We start from the raw sequence: 17,645 nt of genomic DNA, 5'->3' as shown, positions 1-17,645 counted from the left end.
TAGTCCCATTTAGATTATACGGCCTCTCCCTGTTGTTTCTCCCAAAGTGCATCACTTCACACTTATCCTCATTTAATGTCATCTGCCTTGTGTCTGCTCATTTCACAGTCTGTCTCTGTCCTTCTGAAGTCTGCTACTACTACTCACAAAACTTGGCAACATAGTAAATAGTATCATCCGTAAACTTTGAAATTGTTCACCTATACCCAAGTACAGGTCAACTGGGTCTTGTTTCTATAACAAGAAAAGCAATGGTCCTAATCCCGACCCCTCGGGGAACCCACTGCATACTTCCCTCCAGTCAGAAAAACATCCCTCAGCACTGCTCACTGCCTCCTCTCCCTTAGCCAATTAGCAGGAGTGGGCCATTCGGCCCCTCGAGCCTGCTCCACCATTCAATAAGATCATGGCTGATCATCAACCTCCATATCCCTTGATTCCCCCCAGAGTCCAAAAATCTATCGATCTCAGCCTTGAATATACTCAAAGACTCAGCATTCACAGCCCTCTGGGGCAGAGAATTCCAAAGATTCACAACCCTCTGAGTGAAGAAATTCCTCCTCATCTCAGTCTTAAATGGCCGACCCCTTATCCTGAGACTGTGACCCCTAGTTCTAGACACTCCAACCAAGGGAAACAACCTCTCAGCCGCTACCCTGTCAATCCCCTTCAGAATCTTGTATGTTTCAATGAGATCACCTCTCATTCTTCTAAACTCCAGACAGTATCGGCCCATTCTACACAATCTCTCCTCATAGGACAGCTCTCTCATCCCAGGAATCAATCTAGTGAACCTTCGTTGCACCGCCTCCAAGGCAAGTATATCCTTCCTTAGATAAGGAGACTAAAACTGTGCACAGTGCTCCAGGTGTGGTCTCACCAAGGCCCTGTACAATTGTAGCAAGACTTCCTTACTCTTATACTCCAACCCCCTTGCAATAAAGGCCAACATGTCACTTGCCTTCCTTATTGCTTGCTGTACCTGCATGCTAGCTTTCTGTGTTTCTTGCACGAGGACACCCAAATCTCTCTGAACACCAACATTTGAAAGTTTCTCACCATTTAAAAAATATTCTGTTTTTCTATTCTTCCTACCAAAGTGAATAACCTCACATTTTCCTACATTATGCTCCATCTGACACCTTACTGCCCACTCACTTAGTCTGTCTATATCCCTTTGCAGACTCTGTGTCCTCCTCACAGCTTACTGTCCCACCTAGCTTTGTATCATCAGCAAACTTGGATACATTACACTCGGTCCCTTCATCTTGGTCATTAATATAGATTGTAAATAGCTGAGGCCCAAGCACTGATCCTTGTGGCACCCCACTAGATACAGCCTGCCAACCTGAAAAAGGTCGGTTTATCCCTACTCTCTGTTTTCTGTCCGTTAACCAATCCTCTATCCATGCTACTATATTACCCCCAACCCCATGAGCCCTAATCTTGTGTAATAATATTTTATGTGGCACCTTGTCGAATGCCTTTTGGAAATCCAAATATACTACATCCACTGGTTCCCCTCTATCTACCCTGCCAGTTACATCCTCAAATAACTCTAATAAATTTGTCAAACACCATTTCCCGTTCATAAAACCATGTTGACTCAGCCGAACCATGTTATGATTTTCTAAGTGCCCTGATACAACTTCCGGAACAATGGATTCCAGCATTTTCCCACCGACTGATGTCAGGCTAACTGGCCTGTCGTTCCCTGTTTTTTCTCTCCCTCCTTTCTTGAATAGCGGTGTTACATTTGCAACCTTCCAATCCGCTGGGACCGTTCTAGAATCTCGGGAATTTTGGAAGATCAAAACCAAAGCATCCACTGTCTCTTCAGCCACCTCTTTTAGAACCCTAGGATGTAGCCCGTCAGGTCCAGGGGATTTGTCGGCCTTTAGTCCCATTAGTTTCTCTAGTACTTTACATTAAGTTCCTCACCCTCATTAAACCTGCGGTTCCCCACCATCTTTGGTATGCTTTTGTGTCTTCTACTGTGAAGACAGATACAAAATATTTGTTTTAACGTTTCTGCCATTTCCTTATTCCCCATAATAATTTCTCCTGTCTCTACCTCTAAGGGACCAACGTTGTCAGCTGTGGCTCAGTGGGCAGCTCACTCGCCTCTGGGTCAAAGGGTTGTGGGTTCAAGTCCCACTCCAGAGACTCGAGCACATAAAGCTAGGCTGACACTCCAGTACAGCGCTGAGGGAGTGCTGCACTGACGGAGGGGCCGTCTTTCTGATGAGACGTTAAACCGAGGCCCCGACTGCCCTCTCAGGTGGATGTAAAAGATCCCATGGCACTATTTCGCAGAAGAGTAGGGGAGTTATCCCGGAGTCCTGGCCAATATTTATCCCACAACCAACATAACAAAAACAGATTATCTGGTCATTATCACATTGCTGTTTGTGGCAGCTTGCTGTGCGCTGCCGCATTTCCCACATTACAACAGTGACTCCACTTCAAAAAGTACTTCATTGACTGTAAAGCGCTTTGAGATGTCCGCTGGTCGTGAATGGCGCTATATAAATGCAAGTCTTTCTTCACTTATGCTACTCTCTTCCTTTTTAATGCTTTTGATTTAATTTTTAAACATTTAAGAAATTATTGCAGTGACAAAGGCTGTCTCTGAAACTGCAGGACATTTGTCTTTAAATAAGCTTTTTTTAAATTACTATTTAAAAATTTTTTTTTTGTTAAGCTGCTGTGGCTCTGGCCCTTTGCCAGGCCCGCTGCCTGTGGCCCCTCTCCCAGATTCCAGCCCCAGCTCTGTGCTGCCTGTGGCCCCTCTCCCAGATTCCAGCCCCAGCTCTGTGCTGCCTGCGGCCCCTCTCCCAGATTCCAGCCCCAGCTCTGTGCTGACTGCGGCCCCTCTCCCAGATTCCAGCCCCAGCTCTGTGCTGCCTGCGGCCCCTCTCCCAGATTCCAGCCCCAGCTCTGTGCTGCCTGCGGCCCCTCTCCCAGATTCCAGCCCCAGCTCTGTGCTGCCTGAGCTGCTCTCACCTGGGGACAGCGCGTCACAATCGGCCCCAGCGCACCTGAGCTGGAGAGGAGGCCCCGCCCCCTTGCCGCGCCGCCATTGGTTGGAGGACCAGGCTGCTCAGTTCAGTCCTCCCAGCTCAACCCTCGTCCTATTGGTCCGCGCTCCCGTCAGTCACTGGCCGGGTCGGCCTCCATCCACCTGATTGGGCCTCTTCCTGTGATGACGTCACAATCGGGCCCCAGCCTCAGCACCGGGGAGGAAGGTCCCGCCCCCTTGCCGCGCCACCATTGGTTGGAGGACCAGGCCGCCCACTTCAGTCCTCCCAGCTCAGCCCTCTTCCTATTGGTCAGCGCTCCAGTCAGTCAGAATCACATTGCTCCGGCTCACTCCGGCCCCCCGCGCGGCTCAATCCACTCCGTTCGGTGTCCGCGGAGGTCCCGCCCGCCCGACTCTCAGGTTTGGTTTTCTCGTCTTTTACTTTATAATCTCGCTCTCCGCTCCCCCCTCACCTCGACTTAAATCAATTCCCCAACACTTTACTTTACCCCGGCCGCTGATTCCGCCTCTTCCCCGGGCCCGGCCTTCAATCCATTCCCCGGAGGCCCCGCGCAGGCGCACTGGCAGCCTCGTGTTGTGGTGAGGCCGAATGAGCATGCGCGGCCCCGCCTCTCCACATTTAAAGGGCCACCCACCCCCTCCACATTTAAAGGGACACCCACCCCCCTTCACATTTAAAGGGACACCCGCCCCCTCCACATTTAAAGGGACACCCACCCCCTCCACATTTAAAGGGACTCCCTCCCCCTCCACATTTAAAGGGACACCCACCCCCTCCACATTTAAAGGGCCACCCACCCCCTCCACATTTAAAGGGACTCCCTCCCCCCTCCACATTTAAAGGGACACCCACCCCCTCCACATTATAAGAACATAAGAAGTAGGAGCAGGAGTCGGCCATACGGCCCCTCGGGCCTGCTCCGCCATTCAATAGGATCATGGCTGATCCTAATCTAGACTCATGTCCACTTCCCTGCCCGCTCCCCGTAACCCCTAATTCCCTTATCAGCTAGTTTCTATAGTTATATAAAAAGAAAAAGGGTGGCTAAAGTAAATGTTGGTCCCTTAGAGGATGAGACCGGGAAATTAATGGTGGGAAACATGGAGATGGCAAAAACACTGAACAATTATTTTGTTTCAGTCTTTACGGTAGAGGACACTAAGAATATCCCAACACTGGACAAACAGGGGGCTCTAGGGGGGGGAGGAGCTAAATACAATTAAAATCACTAAGGAATTGGTACTCAGTAAAATAATGGGACTCAAGGCAGATAAATCACCTGGACCTGATGGCTTACATCCTAGGGTCTTGAGGGAAGTGGCAGTAGGGATTGTGGATGCATTGGTAATAATTTTCCAAAACTCCCTGGACTCAGCAAAGGTCCCGGCAGATTGGAAAACTGCTAATGTAACAGAAGGCTGGAAACTATAGACCAGTTAGCCTAGCATCTGTGGTTGGTAAAATTTTGGAGTCCATTATTAAGGAGACAGTAACGGGACATTTGGATAAACATAATTTAATAGGACAAACTCAGCATGGTTTTATGAAGGGGAAGTCCTGTTTGACAAACTTGCTTGAGTTCTTTGAGGATGTAACATACAGGGTGGATAAAGGGAAACCAGTGGACGTAGTGTATTTAGACTTCCAAAAGGCATTTGACAAGGTGCCACACAAAAGATTATTGCTCAAGATAAAAAATCACGGGATTGGGGGTAATATTCTGGCATGGGTGGAGGATTGGTTATCTAACAGAAAGCAGAGAGTTGGGATAAATGGTTCATTCTCAGACTGGCAATCAGTAACTAGTGGTGTTCCACAGGGGTCAGTGCTGGGTCCCCAACTCTTTACAATCTATATTAACGATTTGGAGGAGGGGACCGAGTGTAACATATCAAAGTTTGCAGGGGGGGCACGGTGGCATAGTGGTTAGCACTGTTGCCTCACAGCGCCAGGGACCCGGGTTCAAATCTGGCCTCGGGCGACTGTCTGTGTGGAGTTTGCACATTCTCCCTGTGTCTGCGTGGGTTTTCTCCGGGTGCTCCAGTTTCCTCCCACAGTCCAAAGATGTGCAGGTTAGGTTGATTTGGCTATGATAAATTGACCCTTAGTGTTAGGGGATTAAATACATGGGGTTATGGGGATAGGGTGGGATATGTGTCGGTGCAGGCTCGATGGGCCGAAGTGGCCTCTATCTGCACTGTAGATTCTGTGATTCTGTGATGATACAAAGATGGGAGGGAAAGTCGTGAGTGAGGAGGACATAAAAAACCTGCAAAGGGACATAGACAGGCTAAGTAAGTGGGCAGAGATTTGGCAGATGGAATACAATACTGGAAAGTGTGAGGTTATGCACTTTGGCAGGAAAAATCATAGAGCAAGTTATTATCTTAATGGCATGAAACTGGAAAGTACTGCAGTACAAAGGGATCTGGGGGTCCTGGTGCGCGAAACTCAAAAAGTTAGTATGCAGGTGCAGCAGGTGATCCAAGGCGGCCAATGGAATGTTGGCTTTTATTGCTAGGGGGATAGAATATAAAAACAGGGAGGTATTGCTGCAGTTATACAAGGTATTGGTGAGACCGCACCTGGAATACTGCATACAGTTTTGGTGTCCATACTTAAGAAAAGACATACTTGCTCTCGAAGCAGTACAAAGAAGGTTCACTCGGTTAATCCCGGGGATGAGGGGGTGGACATATGAGGAGAGGTTGAGTAGATTGGGACTCTACTCATTGGAGTTCAGAAGAATGAGAGGCGATCTTATTGAAACATATAAGATTGTGAAGGGGCTTGATCGGGTGGATGCGGTGAGGATGTTCCCAATGATGGGTGAAACTAGAAGTAGGGGGCATAATCTTAGAATAAGGGGCTGCTCTTTCAAAACTGAGATGAGGAGAAACTTCTTCACTCAGAGGGTAGTAGGTCTGTGGAATTTGCTGCCCCAGAAAGCTGTGGAAGCTACATCATTAAATAAATTTAAAACAGAAATAGACAGTTTCCTAGAAGTAAAGGGAATTAGGGGTTACGGGGAGCGGGCAGGAAATCGGACTTGAGTCTAGGTTCGGAACGGTCATGGCCCTGTGGGTGGCGGAGTGGGCCCAGGGGCTGTGTAGCCTGGTCCTGCTCCTACTTCTTGTGTTCTAATTCTGTGTTAGATTTCAGGAGATGGTTCTATTCACAGGGATTAGTGGAGACCTCGGGAACAGGCTGCCAGCTAGGAGTCCTTCAAGAGTAAATTGGGCCTGTTCCTGGCTGGGGTGGAGATCACCTTTTACAGAAGGTAAGTACTGCAGGAAATACAGGGACAGAGTGATCTCCTGGACGAGTTTCGATCACCTAGATGGGTCGGAGAGGAATTTCCCAGATTTTTTTCGCCCAAATTGGCCATTGGATTTTTTATCTGGTTTTTCGCCTCTCCCAGGAGATCACATGGGTTCGGGTGGGATGGAGATTGGAAGTAGATTTGATGTTAGGATCAGATCAGCCATGATCTTATTGAATGGCGGAGCAGGCTCGAGGGGCCGATTGGCCTACTCCTGCTCCTATTTCTTATGTTCTTATGTAAACTGTCTGTCTCCGTTTTAAATCTATTTAATGTTGCAGCTCTCTGGGGCAGCAAATTCCATAGATTTACCACCCTCTGAGTGAAGAAGTTTCTCCTCATCTCAGTTTTGAAAGGGCAGCCCCTTATTCTAAGATTATGCCCCAAACATCCTCACCGTATCCACCCGATCAAGTCCCCTCACAATCTTATATGTTTCGATAAGATCGCCTCTCATTCTTCTGAATTCCAATGAGTAGAGTCCCAACCTACTCAACCTTTCCTCATAAGTCAACCCCCTCATCTCTGGAATCAACCGAGTGAACCTTCTCTGAACCGCCTCGAGAGCAAGTATATCTTTTCTTAAATATGGAAACCAAAACTGCATGCAGTATTCCAGGTGTGGCCTCACCAATACCCTGTATAACTGCAGCAAGATTTCCCTGTTTTTATACTCCATTTAAAGGGACACCCACCCCCTTCACATTTAAAGGGATACCCACCCCCTCCACATTTAAAGGGACACCCACCCCGTCCACATTTAAAGGGACTACCTCCCCCCCTCTCATGTCCTCTACTGTGGAGGAGGAATTCCTGGAGTGTTTACGGGATGGTTAGACTGGGTATTGTGGAAACGTGAATAAAATGGACAATGAATTGGCTTACAAAATGGCTTCACACAAGGAAAGTCTAGATTAGATTAAAAAGCAGCCCCAGCTTTGCAAAGTGCAAAAGCTAGCAGAACAGAGAATCTGCCTCAGCCTGAGGCCAAGTGTTAACGAAGTGCTAACGACCAGATCAGGGCCACTGAAAGGGCCTAACTGCTGACTAGACAATGATTGACTAGCCATTGTTCGGTGCCCACAGCAGTGAGACAAGTCAGGACTTGCTTGCCAGACTGAAGACCAGATCATGGTCAAACCGAAAGGGCTTGAGTGATCCCCATTGGAGAACGCTTGTTGCCAGGGAAGTGATGTAAGGAAACACTTGTTGCCAGGAAAGTGATGTAGTGACCCTTGTCCAACGGTATAATAGGGGCTTCCCCACCGGTATTCTCTCTCTCTCTTAGCCAGAAGGCGTGTGGAACATCAAGAGGGTCAGACATCTCCCGGGGACGTAAATGCTGGCACCACGTGTCTAACCCGGTGTGACCCTCGGGACACGAATGTACTGTCGATATGCTGTATGACCACTCCGAACAGTAATGAATAAAATGATGTTGTTTTAACTCTCTGAACCCTCGAGCCTGGAATTCTTCGTACTATGGAACTCAAGAAGAGGACCAGAAAAACCCGGTTCTTACAACTTGGCGTAGTCACGGCAGGATCGCAAGACATCAAGAAAGGGGAAAAAGGTAAGCACTGGAATTTATTGTGCCCTTTTTGCACCCTGTCTCTGCGATCTTTATTGAACGAACCAACCGGGTAGCGTACCCTCTGGCTGGCGGTTAACGGAGCACAGGTCCCATTGCTAGCTAGCACGCGGCAGAGTCCGGGACGACTCTAGTCTATTTTAAACTTATTCGTTAAGTCTACGACCTGTGGCAACATGACAGAACCAAGTAGAAAACCAACGACGGAAAAAGGAGGCAGAGCCCCTCCTGAGACCACGTTAGAAGAAATAGTAATCCAACTCAAGCAGTATATAGAAAGTACATTCGATGTCCCACAACATGAATATAATATCGAACAAAAATTTGGTGCCTCAAAAGGACAATGGTCCCTTGATGATATAAAAAGAGCATGGGGCAAGACCACCCGTATGAAAGGAGGGAAAAGAAAAATGGGCTGGGTATTGGCCACCTTGAAACAGTGTAGGCAGAGAGGGGAAATAACTCGGAAGGCGGCAGAGGCCAAAGAAAAAGAACAAAAAACAGCTCTCCATGAACAGATAACAAAATACAAAACCGAGTTAGAGAAACACCAAAAATGCCTTGAAAAAGCAAACGAAAGAGCAGAAAAGTGGAAGGCAAAAACCAAGAAGGAAAGGGAGATACACAGGGAAAGTCCCGGAGTGGTGACGATTACTCCGACGCCCTTGTATCCTACCTATCCTGCAGCGCCCCCTACAGCCCCTCCGGCATATGAACAGCCCACGCTCCAACCCCGATCAAACGAAGCCCATATTGCTAAAATAAATACTCCTCTTACGGACTCATCAGATGAAGAAGATATAACCAAGAAACCAGCCCCACGCCTTGCCCCCATCAGGTTACAAAAACATGAAGTAGGCGGCCGAAATCTCCGAATTTATACCTATTACCAGGTTATAGCAGTAGTAGTTAGCGCAAGAGAGTCGGCCGCCCTGACGGCAATAGTAAATATGGCCATCACCGGACGAGCAAACGCCCTACTTAACGCAGCCAGACAAAGCATCGGGGCCACGGCGCATCGGGCTCAGTTCGCCGGTTCCAGTCCAGCTGGAGATTTGCGTTTTTTAATCCAAGCACCTTACGGAGAGGGAGGAGGGAGAGCGAGTGAAAGCAAGATCCCAACATACAGGAGAGAGAGAGAGAAAGCGGAGAGAGTCCTTCTTCCAGTCCTAGCCATGTCTGCGTTCGCCTGCCGCGATTACTTCGCCGCCGAGTGCTTGATGTCCATTTCCAGCGAGGCGGTGTGGCGCGCCGAGCATGCGCAGGAGATCGGCATCTTCCCGCAGCGCATCAGCCAGGGCTCGAGCGGCAGCTACTTCATCCCCGAGCCCGGCGGGAAAATTATCGGTGTTTTTAAAACTAAAAATGAGGAACCGTATGGTCAGCTGAACCCTAAATGGACCAAGTGGCTGCAGAAGCTCTGCTGTCCGTGCTGCTTTGGCAGAGACTGTCTTGTCCTCAATCAGGGCTATCTGTCGGAAGCTGGGGCCAGCCTGGTGTACCAGAAACTGGGGCTTAACGTAGTACCGAAGACTAAGGTGGTGTATTTAGCAAGCGAGACTTTTAACTACAGTGTAATCGACCGAGGGAAATCTCGGGGAAGAAACTGGCTCTCGAGAAAGTGCCGAAAGTTGAGCAGCAGAGGGCTGAGACACAGGAACTACCCTTACACAATCCCGAAATGGTCCTTTACACGGATGGGTCATCCTTTGTGGAAAAAGGAACCCGATTGGCAGGGTGGGCGGTTACAACAGAATTCGCAGTAGTACGAGCAGGAAGTATGGGAGGAGGGGCCTCAGCACAACAGGCAGAACTAGTCGCCCTCACCCAAGCCTGTCTCTATGCTGGAGACAAGACGGCCAATATATATACCGATTCTAGATATGCTTTTGGCATCGCTCATGACTTTGGACAAGGTTCTCTGACAGCTGCAGGTTAAACAACGGCTCACTAAGTATCACTCTGAAGGAGTGCCATGGCCTCAGGCCCTACCCCTTGTCCTATGTAGTATTCGAGCCACCCCGAATAGGACCACTGGACTCAGCCCCTATGAGGTCGTTACCGGTAGACCAATGTCGCTACCCGGAACAATAGATCTACGTAGGGCTGACATTCATCTTCTAAGTGACACAGTACTAAAGTATTGCAAAGATCTAACAGATGCTGTCAGTTTTGCTTCCCAACAGGTCAGCGCAGCTTGGCAAGAACCCCCACCGGGAGGACACAGTTTAGTCCCCGGGCTACAAGTTTGGGTAAAGAAAATAAAGCCAGCCCCCCTGGAAGACAAGTGGGAAGGTCCGTATGTCATCCTGTTGACCACAGGAGCAGCCGTGAAAGTACAAGGAAAGAAGGCTTGGATACACGCGTCACACGTGAAAAGAGATACGACAGGAGCCCCAACAGAAGAATAAATTGGACTTATTGTGTACCATGATTCCCATCAACATATTGCTAGCCATCTCCTTTACCCCTTTTCTAACATGGGTAGGAGGTATAGAGAATAACTTATTTTATCAGACCCACCTACAGATACACGGAGACCGGAGTGTATGCTACCCCCTGGCCACATCAGTGGAATCCTGGTTTGCAGCCACGCCAGGTTGGCAACCCCTCCCACTATATACCGCCGACACAACGAAACAGACATGCGAGGGCCAGACGGGGTCGATATAGCCAGGGTGTTCGGGGGCAATGCGTGCAGCTAATAAGCTCAACAGACCCCGGTTGCCGAGGGCTCGTGGGTGAGAATTGCACAACGTCAGGTAACTATCCCGTGTTTTACGGGTAAGGGATGGGGATGCGTATATGCCCTTGTCCCCCAGGACAATACCTGCATACAGCAACAATGTGCCCGACACCACTGTCAGGTACACAGGGGCCAGCTGGCCTGTACATGCGAGGAACAAGGTGCTTTAATGTCACAGCAGGAAGACAATTCATTTGTGGTCAGTGTAACGGGACCCATGTATCATCCGGTAAATGGATCTTCCCATTTGATACATTCCAGCTGTCCGGGTCTGGGGGAAACTCAAATGACCCCCTTAACTATTATTAGACACAGTTTGCGAAGGTTGATAACCGGGAGGTCAAATGTTACCGAGCGAAGCACGGGTTTGCGTTCCTCCTCAATGGAATGTATACAATAGCGACGCCAAAACTCCCCTCTCTCTTCGCAGTAGGAGTAATCGCCCCCGTAGCTGTTCCCTGCCCCACCAGTACACCATCCAGACGGAAACGCCGGGCAGTCTCCGAGGAGTTCTGTGCAGATTGGCGAGATCCGACCACACTGGGTAGCTCAGTAGGGTGGGGTATTCTATCGGCCATATCATTGGGAGGGGGCGCAGGAGTGATAGCAGCCAAGAATAGGAATTATCTAATGTGCGGAATCACCCTCCTGGGCAATAGCACCATTAAAGCATTAACCGCCATAAATAAGGAAATGGCAACCCTACGTCTTTTTAGCATGCAAAACCGATATGCTTTGAACTACCTCTTGGCACAAGAGGGAGGTGTGTGTATGATTATAGGAGACAAATGCATTACAAACATCAATAGTGAGAGACAAAATATCCAAGACGCTATAGACAAGATTGAAAATCAACTGGCCGACTTCATTGAAGCCGGACAGGGTGAAGGATGGTTTACATGGCTGAAAACATTGGGACAGAAATTACTGTATGGTTTGATTGTTATAAGTGGTGTAATTTTGGGAATTATTATTGTTGTAAATAGTATCAAATGTTGTATAAGTCGTGCAGGAGCTACTATACCCCCTCGCCTCTCCCGAATATGGGTAGAAGTAGACACAGCAAAGCAGGGGGAACCCCCAGAGGAAGCCGGTTCGGTCCTACAGTTATCTGTAAATTCTAAATTAAAACCCTTTTGGTTGTGTTCATGGCCAGAACACAAACAAAACGGAGACACAGGGTGTGTTTTTGATAAAGTGCACTATCAAGAATATACCTTGTATATAATGATTCTTGTAGATTGTATAAAGAATCAAAGGGAGGGATGTGGAAATGTGAATAAAATGGGCAATGAATTGGCTTACAAAAATGGTTTGGATGTGGAAATGGGAATAAAATGGGCAATGAATTGGCTTACAAAATGGCTTCACACAAGGAAAGTCTAGATTAGATTAAAAAGCAGCCCCAGCTTTGCAAAGTGCAAAAGCTAGCAGCACAGAGAGAATCTGCCTCAGCCTGAGGCCAAGTGTTAACGAAGTGCTAACGACCAGATCAGGGCCACTGAAAAAGCCTAACTGCTGACTAGAGAATGATTGACTAGCCATTGTTCGGTGCCCACAGCAGTGAGACAAGTCAGGACTTGCCTGCCAGACTGAAGACCAGATCATGGTCAAACCGAAAGGGCTTGAGTGACCCCTTATTGGAGAACGCTTGTTGCCAGGGAAGTGATGTAACGAAACACTTGTTGCCAGGGAAGTGATGTAGTGACCCTTGTCCAATGGTATAATAAGGGCTTCCCCACAGGTATTCTCTCTCTTAGCCAGAAGGCGTGTGGAACATCAAGAGGGTCAGACATCTCCCGGGGACATAAATGCTGGCACCACGTGTCTAACCCGGGGTGACCCTCGGGACACGAATGTACTGTCGATATGCTGTATGACCACTCCGAACAGTAATGAATAAAATGATGTTGTTTTAACTCTCCGAACCCTCGAGCCTGGAATTCTTCGTACTACGGAACTCAAGAAGAGGACCAGAAAAACCCGGTTCTTACAGTGCTAACTGTAATTATAAGGCCATGTCTGCAGAAGAACATAGGGAAGAGTCGGTACGGGATGCATTTATTAATGGATTACTGTCTAGATCAATTCGTCAGCGGTTATTAGAAAATAAGACCTTGGATCTTGAGTGCTTTTGAGCAAGCCTCTACATTGGATTTGGCTCAGAGAAGTTCGGATTCTTATGCTCTTTTTGATCGGCCTGCGACCGTGGTTTCGGCAGTTCCAAATGAAAGGGAGTTACGTGGATTTAATAGGAGTGGTTTATCAGATTCCGAAACAGTTTCTATTTCGGCAGCTGCTGTCTCTAGGATTCAGAAGTGTTATTTTTGCGGGAACGCCCGGCACCCCCGTTTGAAGTGCCCTGCCCGGGAGGCTGTGTGTAGTAAATGTGGCAAGGGAGGTCATTACGCATGTGTTTGCAAATCGGTTGCCTCCTCTGCGACCATTCAGCCTTTAGATAGGGCTTTTATTGCATCAGTTTCTGCCGCCTTTTCCCATGGCCTAAACAAAGCTTTCGTTATGGCCCAAGTTAATGGGTTAGAAGTGAAGGCCCTTATAGATACGGGCAGTACTGAGAGCTTCATAAGTCTTCAGTTTGTGAGGGAGAAGCGTTTGAAAATTTCGCCTGTTTCCTATCAGGTGTGTATGGCTCAGACGACTCTCACCTCACAAGTAGCTGGTTGTTGCCTTGTGAAATTAATTCTCCTAGGTAATACGTATACTGATATACGCCTATCCGTTCTGCCTAATCTCTGTGCGGACATTTTGATTGGTCACGATGTGCTTCAATTACATGAGTCCCTCAGTCTTTCTTTCGGAGGAACCAAGCCACCTTTGTCTATTTGTGGATTAACTTCTTTATTCATTTCTCCATTATCACTTTTTTCCAATTTGATGCCGGACTGTAAGCCAATTACTACCAAGTGAAGAAGGTATAGCAGTCAGGATAAAGAATTTATTAATTCTGAAGTTCAACGTCTTTTATCGGAAGGAATCATTGAACCTAGTTTTTCGCCCTGGCGGGCACAGGTAGTTGTCACCACTAATGAGAGACATAAGAAGCGAATGGTGATAGACTACACTCAAACTATTAACAGGTATACTCAATTAGATGCGTACCCCCTGCCTAAGATTGATGAGCTTATCAATAAAGTATCTCAATATAAGGTTTTTAGCACTATTGATCTAAAGAGTGCTTATCATCAGATTCCTATCGCTAAGAGGGACAAACCATATACGGCCTTTGAAGCTGGCGGAAAGCTGTACCAGTTCTGCCGAGTACCATTCGGTGTTACTAACGGTGTCGCCTGTTTTCAACGGGCAATGGATGCTTTTATAGGTGATAATTCTCTCTCTGGCACCTTCTCATATTTAGATGACATCACGGTGTGTGGCAAATCAAGGGTGGAGCACGATTTTAATCTAGAAAGATTCCTTCAAGTTGCGGAAAAAGTTGGCTTAACTTTCAATAAAAAGAGAAGTGTATCTTTTCGACCACCGAGGTAAATTTACTGGGGTATATTATCTCGGGAAATAAGATTAAACCAGATCCAGAATGGCTGCGACCACTAATTGAGTTACCTTGCCCTACTGATTCTAAGGCCTTGCAACGAGTTGTTGGACTGTTTTCTTATTATTCTAATTGGATTGCAAACTTCTCGCAGAAGATCCGGCCCCTTATTCGGGTGACGACATATCCTCTATCATGGGAGGCCAGGATGTGTTTTGATAATCTTAAAAAGGATATCCTTGGAGCAGTTGTGCATTCTATTGACGAGCAGGTTCCCTTTGTGGACGGACGCTTCCGATTTTGCAATTGGGGCTACCCTGAACCAAAATGGAAGACCTGTGGCCTTTTTCTCACGTACTCTGAGCCATAGTGAGCAGAGACATTCATCAATCGAGAAAGAGGCGTACGCAATAGTAGAAGCACTGCGTAAATGGAGACATTATTTATCTGGGCGACATTTTACGTTAGTAACTGACCAAAAATCTGTGTCCTTCATGTTTGATGTCAAACATTTCGGAAAGATCAAGAATGATAAAATAATGAGGTGGAGGATCGAGTTGGCATGCTACCATTTCGATATAGTCTATCGTCCGGGGAAGGATAATGTTGCCGCTGATGCGCTGTCGAGGGCTTATTGTTCTGTGCTTCACGGAGATACGCTTATTAATCTTCATAATGCTTTGTGCCATCCTGGTGTTACGAGGATGATACACTTCGTACGCAGTAAGAATTTGCCCTTTTCAGTTGAAGACGTCAAGCGGATGACTTAGTCATGCTCTGTCTGCACCCGGTGTAAACCGAATTTCTTTAAGCCTCAACGAGCTCATCTTATAAAGGCTACTTCTCCCTTTGAACGCCTGAGCGTTGATTTTAAGGGGCCTCTTCCTTCAATGACTCAGAATCGATATATATTTACTGTTTTGGATGAGTTTTCAAGGTTCCCTTTTGCTTTTCCTTGTGCAGATGTATCAGCTGCTACAGTTATTAAATGTCTGACTCAACTTTTTGTCATCTTTGGGATGCCTGCGTATATCCATTCAGATCAGGGAAGTTCTTTTATGTCTTCCCAGTTGAAGGAATACCTCCAGAGTCGGGGAATTTCTACTAGCAGAACTACCCCGTATAATCCCCAGGGTAATGGACAGTGCGAACGATACAATGGGGTGATCTGGAAGGCAGTTATGTTGGCTTTGACATCCCGGAACCTTAAGAATACACAGTGCGAAATGGTACTGCCTGATGCCCTGCATTCCATTAGATCATTGCTTCCAACGGCTACTAATGTGACCCCCCATGAAAGGCTCTTCAACTATCCGCGGAGATCCACTACGGGATATTCGGTACCTTCATGGCTTACTATGCAGGGACCTGTGCTGCTCCGACGCCATGTTAGACTGTCAAAGTATGATCCTTTAGTGGAGGAGGTGGAGCTATTGGAGGCAAATTCCCAATATGCTCACATTCGATTCCAAGATGGGAAAGAAAGTACGGTTTCAGTTAAAGACTTAGCTCCTTGTGGTGGCCAGCCCGCTCCTGAGGACATTAACAATAGCCATAATTCAGATAATGTTGATGTCGTCACAGATACTACGAACATTTCCAATCCTATTGCAGACACTTACAATTCTCTTAGTCTGCCCCCGATGGATGTTCATGACCCTCCCAGTCTACCTTCTAATGGGACTTCCAATCCGGAAACCGTTGATAATCGGGATATTGATAGCCTCCCTGCAGAAGATATTTCTGTGTCTCCTGGTGTGGGAGGGCAAGGAACTTCACCAAGGCTAAGAAGGTCGACACGAACAAGATATCCGGTCGACCGATTAAAAATGGACTTTTAAAATAATTAATAATTTAATAGTAAAATTTTAAAATTGTTGAAGGCATTATACATGTATTGCTCTAGTCATAAATAACTAATTGTAAACTGTAAAGGCTACCTAGGTTGAAGTATATTTTAAAAGGAGGGGTGAATGTGGTGATTATTCTTGTTTTATAAGAAACATTGTAATTGGTTGCCTGTTTTCCTGCCTTGAGATATATGCTGTAAACTTATTGGTTAGTTGATTCCATGCGACCTGTGGTGGCCATCTTAAATTCAGTTCTCTACAGCTTGGTTGAGACCGGGTGCTCAACATGTACTTGCTGGTTTTTAAGGTTAATAAAGCCTAGCTTTTGAAAGGCAATCTACTCTTTATTGTTTGTAGGCATCGTGTTATGATCTGGAAAGCAATGTCTGAATGAGTGATGGGAGCAGAGACAATAGTAACTTTTAAACCTGAATTAGTGAAATACACAAAGGGGAGAACATTAGCAGTGCTCTGGGCACAGAGCAGGGGAGTGGGACACATTGGCCTGCTCTTTCAAAGGGCCCGCTGTGCCCAATGGCCTCATTCTGTGCTGTCTGGTCCCAAGTTTCTATGGTATCAACCTCGAACTCTTTGTTCCTGAGCGAGTAATAAACGATAAATGTACCTGAATGCTATTTACAGAAGCAGACCTTTAGCGTGTGAAATTGCATTGGGAAGTTTAATTCTGTTAACCAGCAAACGATGACCAAAAATTGATAAAAAGGGAGAAAATCGACTGAGTATACCAGCAAGAAACATTTAAAAATTGTAGGAGCTTCTGAAAGTAAGTAAACATGAAGAGTAGCAAAAGTAAACATTGGTCCCTTAGAGGCTGAGACAGGAGAAATTATAATGGGAAAGGAAATGGCAGATTTTAAACAAATATTTTGTATCTGTCTTCACAGTAGAAGGCACAAATAGCGCACCAAAAATAGCAGGGAACCAAGGGACTAATGAAAGGACTGAGATCAATTACTTTAAGTTCCTTCGAGAAAAAAAGTACTTGAGAAACTAATGGGACTAAAATCCGACAAATCCCCTGGACCTGACGGCCGACATCCTAGGGTTCGACAAGAGGTGGCTGAAGAGAGAGTGGATGCATTGGTCGTGATCTTCCAAAATCCCCTAGATTCTGGAACAGTCCCAGCGGATTAGAAGGTAGAAAAAGTAACCCCGCTATTCTAGAAAGGAGGAAGAGAGAAAGCAGGGCACTGCAGGCCAGTGAGCCTGGCGTCAGGAAAATGCTGGAATCCATTATTAAGGGAGGGGTAAGAGGGCACTTAGAAAATCATATGATCAGGCGGAGTCAACATGGTTTTATGAAAGAGAAATCATGCTATTACTGTTTTTTGAGGATGCAACTAGCTGGATAGATAATGGGGAACTGGTGGATGTAAAATATTTGGATTGCCAAAAGGCATTTGATAAGGTGCCACATAAAAGGTTGCTGTGCAAGATAAGGACTCATGGGGTTGAGGGGAATATATTAGCTACAAGGACAGGTTGGAGAAGCTGGATTTGTTTTCATTAGAGCAAAGGAGGTTGAGGGGTGATTTGATCGAGGTGTACAAGATTATGATG

General features: G+C 46.8%; 1 protein-coding gene and 1 pseudogene across 2 annotated transcripts in view; one reads left to right on the top strand and one right to left on the bottom strand.

Moving 5' to 3' along the window:
- The window catches only part of LOC147096552 (uncharacterized), an 84,546-nt gene that overhangs the window by 22,033 nt on the left and 44,868 nt on the right, over positions 1-17,645 (bottom strand). The gene's annotated exons all lie outside the window — the stretch shown is intronic.
- LOC147096553 (uncharacterized) lies at positions 7,046-12,627 on the top strand (annotated as a pseudogene).

Source organism: Somniosus microcephalus, unplaced genomic scaffold (assembly GCF_052327205.1).
Source record: "Somniosus microcephalus isolate GS21.2 unplaced genomic scaffold, FLI_Smic_1.0 unresolved_chr1, whole genome shotgun sequence".
NCBI lineage: Eukaryota > Metazoa > Chordata > Chondrichthyes > Squaliformes > Somniosidae > Somniosus > Somniosus microcephalus.
This window is presented reverse-complemented; position numbering and strand designations above follow the sequence as displayed.